The 17,526-nt window shown below is 43.8% G+C and overlaps 1 pseudogene across 1 annotated transcript; it reads left to right on the top strand.

Moving 5' to 3' along the window:
* The first annotated feature begins 3,570 nt into the window (after positions 1-3,570).
* LOC308260328 (large ribosomal subunit protein bL9m-like) lies at positions 3,571-4,102 on the top strand (annotated as a pseudogene). The gene has a single exon. The product of its transcript is annotated as a large ribosomal subunit protein bL9m-like (transcript).
* The last annotated feature ends 13,424 nt before the right edge of the window (positions 4,103-17,526 follow it).

Here is a 17,526-nt window from a genome sequence, read left to right as displayed (position 1 = left end):
ATTGCTCAGGTTTGAGGCCAGCCGCTTGTTCTGGCTTAAGAGACCCTGTTTCCAAATAAGAAAAAATATAAAAATAGGTCTGGGAGTGTAGTCCGGAGGTAGAAGGGCTTTCAGGAACCCCAGTACCACCACCACCCAAAAAAAAAAAAAAAAAAAAAAAGCCAGGCCTAGTGGCGCACACTTGTAATCCCAGCATTCAGGAGGCTAAGACTGGAGGATCGTGGTTCGCGGACAGCCTTAGCTACTTAGGCCCCCTGCAACTTAGTGTAACCAAATTTCAAAATAAAGCATTTTTTAAAATAGGGCAGGGGGTGTAGTTTAGAGGTTGAATGACACTGGGTTTCATTACCAAACCTGATTAAATAAATAAATAAATAAAATAGGGCTAAGGAAGCCAGGTGTGATGGCACAGGCTTGTAATCCCTGCGCTTGGGAGGCTGAGACGGATCACGCAGGTTCGAAGCCAGCCTCAGCAATTTAGACCCTGTTTCAAAATTAAAAATCCGGTTGGAGGTGTAGCTCGGAGGTAGAATGATGCTGTATTCAATCCCCAGTACCACACACACATACAAAAAAAGATACAAAAAATACGTATGTCTGGGCGTGGTAGCACACGCTTGTAATCCCTGCTCTTGGGAGGCTGAGACAAAAGGATTGCACAGGTTCAAATCCAGCCTCAGCTACTTAGTGAGGTTCTCAGCAACTTAGACCTTGTTTCCAAATAAAATATAAAATAGGCCTGGGTTCCACCCCCAGTACACCAAAAAAAAAAAAATTGAAAAAAGGAGCATTTGAGAAGCTGAGATAGGAGGATCGTGGTTCGTGGTTTGAGGACAGCCTCAGCTATTTAGTGAGGTCCTTTGCAACCCAGTGAAACCTGTTTCAAAAAATAATAGGGCTGGGTGTGTAGCTTGAAGGTAGAATGCCCGTGGGTTCCATCCCCAGCACCACCAAAAAAAAAAAAGGGAAAGAAAAAAAATAGGGCTGAAGGTGAGGTGTAGCTTGGAGGTAGAATGTCCCTGGGTTCAATCTCTACTTACACACACACAAAAAAAGATGAGTCAGCCTTCGCATATTTTCATAAGACATTAAAGTCAAACTATGCCTGCTGTCGTGTGTGGGTAGTACATACCTGTCATCCTAGTACTAGGGAGGCTGAGACAGGAGGATTGAGGTTTGAGGATGGTCTCAGGAAGCAGTGAGGCTCATCAAACTGTTTCAAAATAAAAATAAAATGGGGCTGGGGGAAAGCACGGAAGAAGAGCACCTCGGCTCCATCACCAGTAGGACAAATTAAGGCTGGGGTGTATCCTGGAGGTCGAGGGCCCTGGGTCCATCCCCAGAACCAAGTGCACTCACGTGAGCGCACACCACACACCTCACAAGTAGCCGAGGCTGGCGGCGAACCTGATCCTCCGGCCTCGGCCTCCCCAGTGCTGGGATTACAAGCATGCGCCACCATGCCCAGCTCCTTGCCAGACCTTTTAATTTTTTATTTTGAAGCACAGTTGTGCTAAATTGCTGAGGTTAGCCTCAAACCTACAATCCTCCTCCCTCAGTCTCTCAAGTACTGGGATTATAGGTAATACACCAGCGTGCCTAGCTATATCCATTTTTTTTATTTTTAATTTTTATTTTGCAATAAATTTAGGAATTGAACCCAGAGGTATTCTACCTCTGAGCTACACCCCCAGCACTATTTTTTATTCTTTATTTTGAAACAGGTTCTTGTTAAGTTGCAGAGGGCCTCACTATGTTGTGGAGGGCCTAAGTAGCTGAGACTGGCTTTGAACCTATGATCCTCGTCTCAGCCTCCCAAGCACTGGGATTACAAGTGTGCACCACCACACCAGAATTCCATTACTTTTTAGAATGGCACAACACTATGGGTTGATTGTTTATGTCCTTGCAAAATTTATGTGTTGAGCCGGGCGTGGTGGCGCACGCTTGTAATCCTTGCGCTTGGGAGGCTGAGACAGGAGGATCGCACAGGTTCGAAGCCAGCCTCAGCTACTTAGGCTTTCAGCAACTTAGTGAGACCCTGTTTCCAAATAAAATATAAAATAGGTCTGGGAGTGTAGCCCAGGGGTAGAAAGCCCCTGGGTTCCTTCCCAGTACTGCAAAAAATGTGTGTGTGTGTGTGTGTGTGTGTGTGTGTGTGTGTGTGTGTTGAAATACCAACCCTCATACTGTAATGTTATTTGAAAGTTGGACTTTGGGAGGGATCAGGGCCCTTACAAATGAAAGTTTCCTTGCCTCTTCTGCCAGGCCAGCCAGTTCCCAGATGTTTTTGAAGTGGGCCTTCATACCAAATATGTTGGTTCCTCGATCTTGGCTCCCCAGCCTCAGAGATGGGAGAGCTATGCTTATCTGTTTATAAGCCACCCAATCTATGGTATTTTTGTTACAGCAGCTGGGGCAGTCCAAAACCACAGATAGTAGTAACCTCTGCAAGGTTTCCCGCGGGCCGGGTATGGTGGTGCACAGTGGTGCACATTGGTAACCCCAGCATTCAGGAGGCGGAGACGGGAGGTTGGCAGGGAGAATGCCCGTGGGTTCCATCCCCAGTACCACAAAAAAGAAAAAGATTCCCTTGGCCTGGCTGGGAGCCATGTGCCTTTCGGCAGGGAGTTAGGAAGGTTCTAGGATAATGAGCTAAGCAAGCAGTGTCCTCAGGAAATGTGACGGATCCCAAATTTCAAAAGAAAAAGAGTAGCTGGGTGTGGTAACGCGCACCAGTAATCCCAGTACTTGGGAGACTGAGACAGGAGGATCACAGGTTCACAGCCAGCCTCAGCAACTTAGTGAGACCCTGTTTCCAAATGAAAAATAAAATAAGGCTGAAGCTGTAGCTTGGAGATAGAATGCCACTAGTTCCACCCCCAACAACACTAAATTAAAAAAAAAAAAAAAAGGAAGACTAATAAATGCTGTGTGTCACCTGGGCCCGGTGGCACACGCTTGTAATCCCAATACTTGGGAGGCTGAAACAGGAGGATCACAGGTTCGCAGTCAGCCTCAGCTACTTACTGAGGCCCTGTTTCAAAATAATAAAACAGGCTGCCAGGCGTGATGGCGCACGCTTGTAATCCCCACGCTTGGGAGGTGGAGACAGGAGGATCGCATAGGTTCAAAGCCAGCCTCGCTGGCTTAAGAGACCCTGTTAGCAAATAAAATATAAAAAATAGGTCTGGGAGTGTAGCCTAGAGGTAGAAGGGCTTCCATCCCCAGTACTACCGAAAAAAAAAAAAAAAAAAACTGTTTGCTGCGCATGGTGGTGCAACGCTTGTAATCCCAGCATTCGGGAGGCTGAGACTGGAGGATTGCAGTTCGTGGACAGCCTCAGCTACTTAGGCCCTCTAAAACTCAGTGAGACCCTGTTTCAAAATAAAGAATAAAAAAAAAAAAATAGAGCAGAGGGTGTAGCTCGGAAGTCGAATGTACCTGAGTTTCATCCCCAAACCCCCACACACACCAAAAAAGAGTAAATTAGGGGCTTGGTGGGGTTCTACTGCGGGAGCAGCTGCTCGGGCCGCAGCCTGCAGTGTCCCACGCTCGGGCCCGGCCATCATGGAGCGCTGGTGGAAGGTGCCGCGGCGCCTGCCCCGGGCACACCGCGTGTACGGGCTGGTGGAAGACTCGAAGCGCAGCCCAAGGCCAGCCTGGGGCTCATCCTCACGCAGTCTGTGGACGAGCCTGGAGTCCAGGGTGACCTGGTCTCAGTGAAGAAATCCGTGGGTCGTAACTGACTCCTTCCTCAGGGACTGGCTGTGTTTGCATCCCCGGAAAACAGGAAGCTTTTTGAAGAGAAGTTGCTGAGACAACAAGGAAAAGTGGAGAAGATTCAGACCCAGGCAGGCGAGGCGACAGTGAAATTTCTGAGAGCCTGCCACTTGGAGGTGGAGATGAGGAACAATGTCAAATGGGAGCTGACCCCAGGAAGAGTGGCCCGCCACTTCTTCAAGAACGTAAACGGGCTTGACACTGTGAGAGTTCCTATGTCTGTGGTGAACTTTCTGAAGCCCAAGACCAAAAGATAGGAGCACTGGTTAGCCCAGCAAGCTGCCAAGGGCCTGACCCCGCCAGCTCCCAGACGCTCTAGCCCGCTCTTCCTCCAAGACCACAAAGCAGAGCTGGCCAGCACCCTGACCGCACTCCCAGCTCCGGCCAGACACGGGCCTCTGAGGATACGCGGAGACATCAGACAACCAGAGCCTGACTCCGTGTTTGCGCCTCCGTCTTCCGCAGTCGCCACATCCAGCTTTGTTGTGGCCGGTCCTGCTCAGGAAGTTCCCTGCCGCCGACATGGTGAGCTGGGCACCAGCGGGCGCTCTGGCCTCCGCTGGGACTCATTGGAACAAACGGAAGAGCTAGTCTTGTCTCTAGTACTTGACTCGTTTTCGTCAACAAAACTGAACGCTTGTATATCAAGCAGAAATAAAGAGGTGTGTCTTGCAGGATGTGATGGCACACGCCGGTGAGGCTGGCCTAGGCAACTTGATGAGACCCCATCTCCAAAACAAAAATAAAAAGGTCTGGGGACATAGCGCAGTGGTAGAACACCTCTGGGTTCAATCCCCAGTACCACGCACATGCATACAAAGAAAAAGAGATGTGTTCTTTGTGGTTGTTTCCTTGGCTTAAGTAGTCTGGAGATAGGAAATCCAGAGTGGGATGTCTTCTTGAGCCATCAAGGTTTGCTACCAGGAAGGAGGGAAGGCAAGAATACGCTGGCTTGCTACGTCCCACAGTTGTTCGGAGCAGATTACTCTTGACTATGTCTTTGGCTTTAAAACTTACAGTGGGTAACCAGGTGTGGTAGAGCGGTAGTTGGGAGGCTGAGACAGGGGGATTGCAGGTTTGAGAACAGTTTCAGCAGGTAGTGAGACTCTCAACCCTTTTTCCAAATAAAAAACAAAATAGGGCTGGGGGTGGACCTCAGAGGCAGAGTGCCCCTGGGTTCAATCCCCATTACTGAAATAAATAAATAAATAAATAAATAAATAATAGAAAAATCGGACTAGGGATGTATCTCAGAGGCAGAATGCTCCTGGGCTCAGTCCCCAGGGCCACACACAAAAACATACTGTCGTCAATGCCGGGCATGGTGGCGCACGCTTGTAATCCCCGCGCTTGGGAGGCAGAGACAGGAGGATCACGCAGGTTCGAAGCCAGCCTCAGCTACTTAGTGAGGCTCTCAGCAACTTAGTGAGACCCTGTTTCCAAATAAAATATAAAAATAGGTCTGAGAATATAGCCCGGAGGTAGAAAGCCTCTGGGTTCCACCCCCAGTACCAAAAAAAAAAAAAAAATACTGTCATTAACCGTATTGATAGTCATTAGTGTGAATGTGCACAGTCAGTGCATTCTACTTGTCCAAAGAGAGCTGAAAAAGGCCTAAGGGGGAATTCTGGAGGAAAACTGGAATAAAGGAAGCATTTCAAGAAATTTTGATTTCCAGACCAAGATCAAGATGTGGAGGTGCTTCGGTCGTTCTGGAATAGGTGAGTTGGTAGGAGATGAAGGAAGTAGATCGTCATGATGCATAAGCTCTCAGTCCACTCGAAAAGAAACATGGGTTGACAGGTGGGTTGTGCTGGGATCATGTAGATACAACACGAGGTCTCAGCATGGTGGCGCACGCTTATAATCCTCGTACTTGGGAGGCTGAGACATGAGGATAGCAGATTTAAGGCCAGCCTCAGAAATCTAGTGAGACCCTGTTTCAAAACCAAAAATAGGAGTAAAACTACAGCCACAGCAACAATAGCTGGCAGCAGCCAAATAGGACAGGTGTTCCTCTGAGAAACCCCGGACATCAGAATTTGGTTTAATATCTGATCGGGACAATATATAGAGACATTTATAGCCATGACTTCCTAACTAAAATATAAAAAAGAAGAGACGGACCAAGATGGCAGAGACGGCAGTATTCGGGAGAGCTAGATAAATCCAATCCAACCCGCCTTGAACTGTTGGAGAAATCTCCCCCAAAATAGACTGCTCCTGCCCCACATGCTCAGGAATTCTGGACAACATGCTACGTAAGAAAGCTGCTCGGGAGGAGGGCCAAGATGGCGGTGGCCTGCTTCACAGAAAAGGGCCGGTGGGTTTCTTCAACTGTGTGGCCAGGAAGCACTAGAAGCTGCTGCTGCCTCCCCTCATCTCTCAGCAGAGTTAGAGATCCAAGTTGTCGTGACCCTAAGGCTCTGACCAGCAGAGCCTAGGGAAGAAACACACGAACGCCGACTTGCTGATGAAGCTACTTCCTCTTTATTCCCCGCAGCAGTTTCCTTATATACCATACCAAGCCTGTTCCCAAAATATCCACCAATCCCATTCCGCCCATGTCCATCCCATGCTCCCTAGAAGGTACCTCATAGGCGTACTGGCCTAACCACGAGGCGTTACGTCACAGTCCATGCATGAGGCGCGTGATACTGACAACAGCGCATGCGCCAGCCAAGACCACCATCCTTGGCAGTCAGCCCGGGTGCCATCTTGGGCTGACGTGCTACACCCTGGCTTCCCACACAAGTGACCTCTATTTTAAAAAAAAAATTGGTTGTGAGTCAAAGTTACTCACCTTCTGGCTTTCAGGTTTTCAGTAAGTGGGAATAAGTGTGGAGAACTAAAAGCTCTAATACATTGTTGGTGGGGTTGCAAGTTGGTGCAACCACTTTGGAGAACAGTATAGAAGATCCTCAGGAGAGGGAAAACGAACTTACCGTATGATCCAGCAACACCACCTCTGGGTATCTACCAAAAAGAATGAAAACCAAAATACCAAACCAACGCATGAACAACCATGCTCATAGCTGCACAGTTCACCATTGCCAAACTGTGGAACCAGCCAAGATGTCCTTCAACAGAAGAGTGGATTTCAAAACCATGGGATATGTACACAGTGGAATTTTGCCCAGCCATAAGGGAGAACTAAATTATGGCATTTACAGTGAAATGTCACACAGAAAAATAAGAAACCAGTTGCTTTCTTAATGTGCAAAATATTAGGGAGAAATGGGTGACAGGAGGAACTCTAGATGAAGAAGGGACCCTATAGAGGAGAATGAAGGTGACATACCTGAGGGGATAAGAGGGAGGATAAGGGAAACTCTTTAAAGCACATGATGTACTTAAACATAACAAAGTCAATCAGGGAGCCAGGCATGGGTAGGAGGGAGGGGGAGGGAGGGGTTAGAGGTTGGGTGGGGGCTGACTGGGTGACGTGTGCATGTATATCTCCACAAGTTTTCTATCCCATTGAGATGGATGACTACAATGCACCAATAAAAATTTATTTAAAAAATAAAGAATAAAATAGGGCTGGTGGTATAGTTCAGAGGTAGAATGCCCCTGGCTTCAATCAGTGTTGGCACCAGTGTTGGACCTGTGGGTCTGACTTGCAAATCTCTTCTTTGCAAAGCCGAAAAAGAGGCTTTGTTAGCTGGACATGGTGGCGCTTGCTTCTAATCCCAGCATTTGAGAGGCTGAGACCAGAGGATCACAGTTTGCGGACAGCCTCAGCTACTTAGTGAGGCCCTCTGCAATTTAGTGAGACCCTGTTTTAGGATAAAGAATTAAAAAAAAAAAAAGAGGCAGGGGGTGTAGCTCAGAGGTCGAATGCCCCTGGGTTCGTTCCATCCCCAGATCCCCCACCCCCCAAAAAGGGAGAGAGAGAGAGAGAGAGAGGAGAGAGGGGTGGGGGAGAGAGAGGCTTTGTGAACACACAGCAAGCGGGCATGATGCTGCTTGATACTAATGATGCCGGCCCCTATCACTGCTGTAATGGGACCAAAGCGTCAGAACCCCACGGGCAGAAAGACTCAAGGGTGGCAGACTCTAAAAGCCTCAATGGCGGCACGCCTGGAATCCCACTGACTCCCAAGTCTTGAGAGGCCGAAGGATTGTAGATTCAAGGCCAGCCTCAGCAACTTTGCAAGACCCTGAGAACTTAGCAAGACTCTGTTTCAGAATGAATAAAGCAGGGCTGAGGGCGTAGCGCTTGTAGGTAGAATGCCCCTAGGTTCCATCACCAGTACCAAATAAATAAACGCTTCCAAGGCTCCAAGAGTTTTCCTAGCTAGATAAAGGTGTGTATCTGTTAAACCATATGGTCTGTTTTAGCCACATGCTATGAATAGAGTTTCAGGTTGTTTGCCACTGAAAATATCCGAGGCTGGTTAAAGATCCAGCCTTAAACTGTAGGCAGCCCTCTGCTTTATCCAACCGGTTATGAGGGGCCTTTGTTTCATGGGTTGCTTGTTAGTGACAGGCAAGCTGCCAGGTCTTTAGGCTCGAATCTGCCACACTTGCCAGCATTTGCCACGTCTGGCTGCAACATCCAGCCTTCCAAGGAGGCGGCGACCCCAGCGCAGCAGACCCGGGTCTCCAGCGCTGCCGTGGTGCAGGGATGCAGACCGGCACCCACTGCCTCGCCTGTTGCAATGGCACTGACTTTATTATCTCTGAATGTGTTTCAGTGACTAAGTAAAATTTTCTATGAGCCCTGGGCCATTCTACTCTGAGCTACACCCCCAGCCCTGTATATATTTTTGTTTTTTATATATATTTATAAATATATTTATATATATGTTTTTTATATATATTTTTTATATATATATTAAAAAAAAACCCTCGGGACAGCCTGGTGCAGCCACTTATTTCCTTGAGAGAATCAGAAGGAAGCATGCACATTTATGTTCTATACCCCCAGCCCTTTCTAAATGTTTTTCACTTGTTTTGAAACAGGATCTTGTTAGGCTACTGACAGTCTTGCTAAATTGCAGAGGCTGGTCTTAAACTTTTCATCCTCCTGTGTCAGCCTCCAAATCCCTGAGGTAATGGTCATATACTGCTACCCCCAGTCCGTGTGTGTGTGTGTGTGTGTGTTACTGGGGAATGATTCTACCTCTTATCTACACCCCCAGCAGACTTGCCAACACACACACACACACACACACACACACACACACACACACACACACACGTGATCCCTACAAGGATACAATTAAAATAATAAAAATAAGCCGGGCGCGGTAGCGCACACTTGTGCGCTCGGAGGCCGAATCTCCCTGGGTCTGGGGATGGAATCCAGGGAGATTCGGCCTCCGAGCTGCACCCCCAGTCCTATTTTTTATTCTTTATTTTGAAACAGGATCTCACTGAGTTGCAGAGGGCCTCACTAAGTAGCTGAGGCTGTCTGCGAACCACAATCCTCCAGTCTCAGCCTCCCGAATGCTGGGATTACAAGTTGCTGAGCACCTGTGTAAGATTCTAAGTCTATGTGTGTGTGTGTGTGTGTGTGTGTGTGTGTGTGTGTGTGTGTGTGTGTGTATGGTACTGGGGATAAAATCCAGGGTATAATACCTCCGAGCTACACCCCAGTCCTATTTTTTATTATTTTGAAATAGGGTCTCACTGAGTTGCAGGGGGCCTTACTGAGTAACTGAGGCTGTCTGTGAACTGCTATTCTCCTACCTCAGCCTCCTGAATGCTGGGATTACAAGCGTGTGCCACCATGCCCAGTTCTCTGAGGCTGACTACCAACCTGCCATCCTCCTGCTCAGCCTCCTGAGTACTAAGATTGCAGGTGTCTGGGATGTAATTCACAAGTTAATCCCAGTATTTGGGAGGCTGAGACAGGAGGATCTTGGTTCGTGGACAACCTCCGCTACTACTTAGTGAGGCCCTTTGCAACTCAGTGAGATCCTGTTTCAATAAAGAATAAAAACTAGAGCTGGGGCCGGGCATGGTGGCACATGCTTGTAATCCCAGTGCTTGGGAGGCTGAGACAGGAGAATCACAGGTTCGAAGCCAACCTCAGCTACTTAGTGAGGCTCAGCAATTTAGTGAGACCCTGTTTCCAAATAAAGTATAAAAAAATAGGTCTGGGAGTATAGTATAAAAAAAGTCTGGAGGTAAAAATGCCCCTGAATTCCACCCCCAGTACCACACACACAAAAAATAGTGGTGGGGGTGTAACAAGGATGCCCACTATCACCACTCCTTTTCAATACAGTCCTTGAGACTCTTGCTGCGGTAGTAAGACAAGAGAAGGAAATCAAAGGAATTCAAAATAGGAAAAGAGGAATTAAAACTATCCTTATTTGCAGATGACATGATCCTTTATCTAGAAGACCCAAAGAACTCAACCAAAAGACTTCTGGAGCGGATTAATCAATTCAGCAAAGTTGCAGGATACAAAATCAACCTAAAGAAATCAGTTGCTTTTCTTTATGCCAATAATGAATCCACAATGAAAGAAATAAAGTAATTCCATTCACTATAAACTCAAAACCAATAAAACACCTAGGAATAAATCTAACCAAAGATGTAAAAGACCTCTATAACAAAAACTATAAAACATTAAAGAAAGAAATTAAAGAATACCTTAGAAGATGGAAAGATCTCCTGTGCTCATGAATAGGCAGAATAAATATCAAAATGGCCATTCTGCCAAAAGTGATCTATAGATTCAATGCAATTCCTATCAAAATACCAACAACATTCTTCATAGACCTAGAAAAATCAGTCATGAATTTTATATGGAGAAAGAAAAGACCCAGAATAGCCAAAGCAATTCTCAGCAATAAGGATCATGTAGGAGGCATCACAATCCCAGACTTCAAATTATACTATAGAGCAATAGTAGTAAAAACCGCATGGAACTGGCACAATAACAGATATACTGACCAGTGGATTAGAATAGAAGATACAGAAAAAAACCCACACACCTATAGTCAGTTGATCTTTGACAAAGGGGCCAAACTCACACACTGGAGAAAAGACAGCCTTTTCAACAAATGGTGCTGGGAGAACTGGCTATCCATTTGTAGAAAGATGGAATTAAATCCTTACCTCTCACCTTGCGCAGGAATCAACTTGAGATGGATCACACACTTAGGAATTAGACCAGAGATGGTGAAGTTATTAGAGGAGGGCATAGGCTCAACACTCCAACATATAGGCACAGGGACCTCCAAAGCTCAGGAAATTAAAGCAAGAATTAACAAGTGGGATAGCATCAAACTAAAGTTTCTTCTCATCCAAGGAAACCATCAAGAACCTAAAGAGAAAGCCTACAGCATGGGAGAAAATCTTTACCAGTCACCATTCTTATAGAGGGCTAATATCCAGAATATACAAAGAGCTCAAAAGACTTTATACTAGCAAAACAAATAGGCCAATCAAGAAATGGGTAACTGAACTGAATAGACACTTCACAAGAGATACAAAGGGCCAATAGATACATGAAAAGATGTTCAACATCATTAGCCATCAGGGAGATGCAAATCAAAACTACACTGAGATTCCATCTAACCCCAGTTAGAGTGGCAAACATAAAGAAATCAAATAACAACAAATGCTGGTGAGGATGTGGGGAAAGAGGAACTCTTATACACTGTTGGTGGGAGTGCAAACTAGTTCAGCTGCTATGGAGATCCGTCTGGAGATTCCTTAGAAAACTGGGAAAGGATCCACCATATGATCCAGCTCTACCACTCCTGGGTATCTTACTAAAGGGGTTGCAATCAGAGAACTACAGTAACATATGCATACCCAGGTTTATAATAGCACAATTTGTAATAGCCAAAATATGGAACCAACCTAGATCTCCATCAACAGATGAATGGATTGCAAAATTATGGGAAATACACACAATGGAATTCTACTCAGCTATAAAGAAGAACAAAATCATGTCATTTGCAAGAAAATGGAAAGACCTGGAGAACATTATGTTGAGATCAGCCAACAGCCAAGCACAGAAAGAGAAGGGACATATGTTTGGTCTAATATGCCCAAACTAGGGAGCATTAGAGGCACAGAGGGACTCCAGACAATGGAGGGGAAACCTCAGCAAAGTTGAAATGGCAGGATAGGAGAGGAAGAAGGCTGAGGTTGATTAATGGAGGAGCTACATTCGAATATGTGTAAAAGTGTGAACCTGGACACTTATTATTGGGAGGGGGAAAGGGAAGTAGAAGATGGGAAAGGGCACCAAGCACAGTCTGAATGTATGCCATTTTTAATATGATTCACAAAAATAAAAATAAAATAAAAGAATTAAGCCGGGCGTGGTGGCGCACGCTTGAATTCCCAGCATTCGGGAGGCTGAAACTGGAGGATCGCAGTTCACAGACAGCCTCAGCTAGTTAGTGAGGCCCTCCACAACTTAGTGAGACCCTGTTTCAAAATAAAGAATAAAAATAGGGCAGGGGATGTGGCTTGGAGATCAAATGACCCTGTGTTCCATCCCCAGACACCCCCCCCACCACACTCACACAAAATAAACAGAATTAAAAAAAAAAAAAAAACAAGCGTGCACCACCACGCTGGCTAGTGTAGTATCCTATGAGTGACTTGTAGGCAAGTGTGAGTTGAAGGGTCCACTCCTCCTCCCCCTTCCTAGCTTAGGACATGAATGTACACAGCAGAAAGACCGTGGTCTAAATATCAAAGTTTATTGAAATAAAATATAATCTATAATAAAAAACTACAGGTGTTATTCACTGGTTACAGTTTAAGTACATTAACAAAAACATCCAACATTTTAATACAACAATGACACTATATGTGTGGTATACCAAATATGAAATTAATGTTGAATAATACTGAAAAATTCTGTCATAAATATTTTATACCTTCCCACCTGTGTTCAATATGCCTTTTAAGAACTATCTTCCCAAAGTTAAAGTTGTGAAACTTGCTTAAGACACTTTTTAGAGTTAAGCAGTTTTAGCATAATTAGCATTTAAAACAAATTTATTTCCTAGAAATCAGTTCAAACTTAAGCTCAGTAGATGCTTTTCAGTGTCTTTATTCAAACAATGTGCTTCATCGCTCCTCCCTATTAATCCTAGAGGGTTGCTATTATTCTTTAATTGAAATTAGAGGTGGTCATAAAGCAAAACAGCTGAATTATCTCAGAAGTAGACAGAATATTAAGATAGAAAGGAAGAGAGGAACAGGCACTCCAACGCAATATGTATAATAATCGCTTCGAGAACTCTACTCAGTGGGTCAGTCTTGGCCCGGCACAAAGACACTCACATCACAGCAAATTCTTGACCCCTGGAGCGGAGAAAGAAAACCTGTTTCTCCTTCTTATGTTTCACGATTACACTTTCTCTGCAGTCATTATTCCAATTCATTTGCTATTCCCCAAATATGTGTTTCAACCCAGTTATTCTGCACAGTTCAAGGAAAAGAGGTTCACATTCCCTGGCATTAGGAACGACTTCCGCAGTACCTCTGAAACCCGCAAGCCAAGGCGAGCCCTTCTGCTGCCCTGCAGTTATCATATATTCTTCTCTATTTTCTAACTTGGAATGTGTGGATCTGTGACAACAATAGTTGTCATTTTTTATTGAGGGAAAGAGCAAAATAAAAACCACCCTGGAGGCTTTCAAAGCCTCATTTTAAAAAATCCATAAAACTAAGATATTCTCCATACCCTGAAAAAATGGTTACTTCATAGACTAGTATGTGGAAAAAGAACACTAAGAACTGTCGAAATCGAGAGACATACTCTTGGAGACTAAACACCGATCTCCGTCATAAAACACAACGCGTCACTGACAGCAGCTCTGTAGGGCGCCCACCACAGCGCTCCTGAGGGCAGGCGACCGACTGGTGGATTCCGGCAGACCTGTGGATTTCCTGACTTCCCACTCGGAGCTGTAAACAGCTACTAGAGCCAGAAGGCAAGGTCCTCTCCCAAAGAATCTTGCTCTGCGCATTTTCTAATTTATAAGGCATCCCTGCCTCTCACTGCCAGACAGTACAGTACAGATGGAGGTAAAGGTCTTAAAGTTACCAGTGAGAAACTGGGTTGAAGAAATCCTTAGAATATCAGATACGGTAGAAAGACTGATTGTAGAGTAACAATACATCTTTTTGTTCTATGAATCTACAGTGCTTTGAAGCTTAGGTCTGTACGTCTGCTATAGTATTTCAACACTTTGTCTGGGACAGTACCAGGTCTAAAAAAATATCAGTTAGTGTGATAAGTCAGATCCTTTTCCAGGACAGCAGGACAAAACTGAACTTGAGGCAACAGTTGAAAAAACTTACCCTGTTTTTTGAGTTGAATTTTCTTAAGGTCAAAGAGAGAAATTAGAAACTAGATCCTTCATGTAAAAATATATATATTTATATAACAATTTATTAAACTCATAGCGGAAACACCAAGATTAAGAGACATGTCTGAATTAAAATTTACATGGATCTTCAAAGGTAAGCTTACCAGCATCCTGTATTTTGCCCTCATGTTTTATCTTTTCTATTTTGCAATTTATTTTGTACAGAAAGCCTTCAAATTTACATTTTAGTTTATTTAAATTATCTCCTGTGAAAATTCCTCAATTCCTCATGTTTTTCTATCAATTTTAGAAGTGTTGGATATTAGTTAAAAAAAATTACCAGAGAACCTAAGTGCTCTAAAATTCCTATGAGTCTATTGTTTTCAGTCACTTTCTAAAAGGACTTTAATTGCACATTATCAAATTACATTTTACATGAAAAAACACAAGTAATTTGAAAAGCCCATTTTAAAATGATAGTATTTGAGAGATCTAAATCAATTCCACCCCTGCAAAGGAGTTCTGACATGCATTAGTAATGTGATAGCACTGCAGCCATGGAGGAAGAGGCAGAGGATTTGCACAATTAGATCTGTGAAAGATATATAAAAATACATTTTAAGTGTTTTTTATACTCCCCCAATACTCTTGACTTTGACTTTAGAGTCTACCAAACACTAGCAACTGCAAAATAAATTTTGCAAAGACATTGATGCCATCAAAGACAAGATAATTCAACAAAATTTGACACAATTTGAAAAAAAAAAAAGACTGTAGTCCCAGAAAAAAGTCTGCATATTTAAGGACAAAGATGTGTAATATTTGAGATAATATAAGTAATACTTTGTGCTTATACGCTGCCACTTACTTGGGAGTACAAAACACATGGGGAGAATGAACACGAAAGTTAAGCAAAATTTAATTTGGTTTTTGCTTTTACATTTTATTTACTTACTTAGCGGTACTAGGGATTGAACCTGAGGCAGTCTGCTTCTAGGCTACACCTGCAGCCCTATTTTTTATTCTTTATTTTGAAGCAGGGTCTCATTAAGTTGTGGAGGGCTTCACAAGTTGCCGAGGCTGGCTATGAACGGAGGCTTTTCCGTCTCAGCCTCCCAAGTACTGGGATTACAAACCTGTGCCACCATGCCCAGGTTTGGTTTTTGCTTTTTTTTTTTTTTTTTAAAAAGAAAATTTAAATAAGCCAGGCATGGTGGTACACACTTGTAATTCCAACATTTGGGAAGCTGAGACAAGGAGGATCGTGATCAGCCTCAGCTACTTAGTGAGGCCCTTTGCAACTCAGTGAGATCCTGTTTCAAAATAAAGAATAAAAATTAGGGCTGGGAGTGTAGCTCGGAGGTAGAATGCCCCTGGGTTCCAACCCCAGTACCCCCCAAAAATTTTAAATAAATAAGATTGTTTGAGCCGGGTGTGGTGGTGCATGCTCGTATTCCCAGCATTCAGGAGGCTGAGACAAGAGGATCATGGTTCGCAAACAGCTTCAACTACTTAGTGAGGTCCTTTGCAACTCAGTGGGATCCTGTTTCAAAATAAAAAATAAAAAAATAGGCCTGGGGTTGTAGCTCGGAGGTAGAATCCCCCAGTACCAAAAAAATAAAAATAAAAAATAAAATAAGATTTTTTTGAGGACAGTTCTGAAAGTTCTCGTCTAATTTTTTTACCAGTGGGATTTTACAAATATATTTCACATGTCAATGATAATATAGGTACCCAAAGTATTCTTTCCTCAAATATTTTCCTCCTAATCCTCTTTCCTCTCAAGATCTCACCAGTGAACTGAGCATTACGATTCATTGAAAACAAAATGCTAAGAAGGTTTTGTATAAGTACAAAGTGGTTATGTTGGTTTTAGTCGACTAATCTCTGATATTAACTTGCATAGTTAAGCCAAGATCAGGACGTGTGAGGAAGAATTTAAAACATAATATGGGATAAGGAACCAAATGCAAGAAATACAAGACAATAAAAACAAGATAAAGTCCAAACGCTAGTCCTAATTTAATTAATTACTTATCGTGGTCCTGGGGATGGAACCCAGGGGTATTCTACCTCTGAGCTACACCCCTAGCCCTATTTTTTATTCTTTATTGTATTTGAAACAAGATTTCATTAAGTTTCAGAGAGCCTCACTGAATAGCACTAAACTGCTGTGTGTGTGTGTTACCGGGATTCGACCCAGGGACATTCTGCCTCTGAGCCACACCCTCAGCCCTATTTTATTTTTTATTTTGAAACAGTCTCACTGGGTTGCAGAGGCCCTTGCTAAGTTGTGGAGGCCGGCCTCAAACCACTGAGCCTCGTGTTTTCTCAGCCTCCCAAGTCCTGGATTGCAGGCGTGTGCCACCATGCCTGCTGCCAAGATTCTTAAAGTGCTGACTCTTACTTAAGTTAGGGGGAAAGTTCCCAGTTTGATTTGAGAAGCTAATTAAAGTCTCACTCCAGAAACACACAGTGTTTTTATAAGTACTGATGACCTACTGTAAGTCGCAGCACTGTTGATACAATGAGTTGAATTTCCGTATGTTCACAAAGACTGGCCACCGGTCGTAGACACGCTCTCTGAAGGCCAGAGGGAAGCATGTGCCTGGCCCCGCTTGTCATCTGTCCCTCACTAGCTCCAACAGTGACTCGATGATTCAAATGTGCCCATAATCTAGCTATAAATATTGAACCCCAAAAGGTTTAAATTCTAACTTCTGATAGAGGTGTATATGATTTCAAGTATGACAAAATGTTGTGGGGGAAAAAAACTTTTTTTTGGTGGTACTGGGGGTGGAACCCAGGGGCTTTCTACCTCCAGGCTGTACTCCTAGACCTATTTTATATTTTATTTGGAAACAGGGCCTCACTAAATTGCTGGGAGCCTCACTAAGTAGCTGAGGCTGGCTTCGAACCTGTGCGATCCTCCTGTCTCAGCCTCCCAAGTGCTGGGATTACAAGTGTGTGCCAACATGCCCAGTTGGAAAATACACTTTAAAATTTCACTATCAAATTCTTGTGTATGCAAACCAGCAGTTAAACGCCTGAATATATAACTTGTTATTTTAAGCAAAGTAAAAGAAAATAAAGCCATAAAAGCTCTAGTTTTTTATACCCTTCAAGGACAGAAAAGCAGAATCTCTGAGAAGTCTTTTTTAATAGAATTGAACATTTAATTTCCCCTCACAATAATCAAATATTTTGTCATTATCACACCTCATAAATCAAACTGAATTTCAGGAATGTAAGAAAGTCTGAGTTGGAAATGTTACATAAAAAAGACTGAATTAACAAACACAATGCATTTTTAAATTTTTTTCTGTAAGTATACATTGACATCTACTTATCTGATAGCAGCACTGCTGGTTTTGAGTGATTTTTTTCTTGTTCTTGTAGAGGGAGTGCAGAATGGCAGTATTATCTTTGGAACAAATTCAGA

Source organism: Muscardinus avellanarius, assembly GCF_963383645.1.
Source record: "Muscardinus avellanarius genome assembly, chromosome: 3".
Lineage (NCBI taxonomy): Eukaryota > Metazoa > Chordata > Mammalia > Rodentia > Gliridae > Muscardinus > Muscardinus avellanarius.
This window is presented reverse-complemented; position numbering and strand designations above follow the sequence as displayed.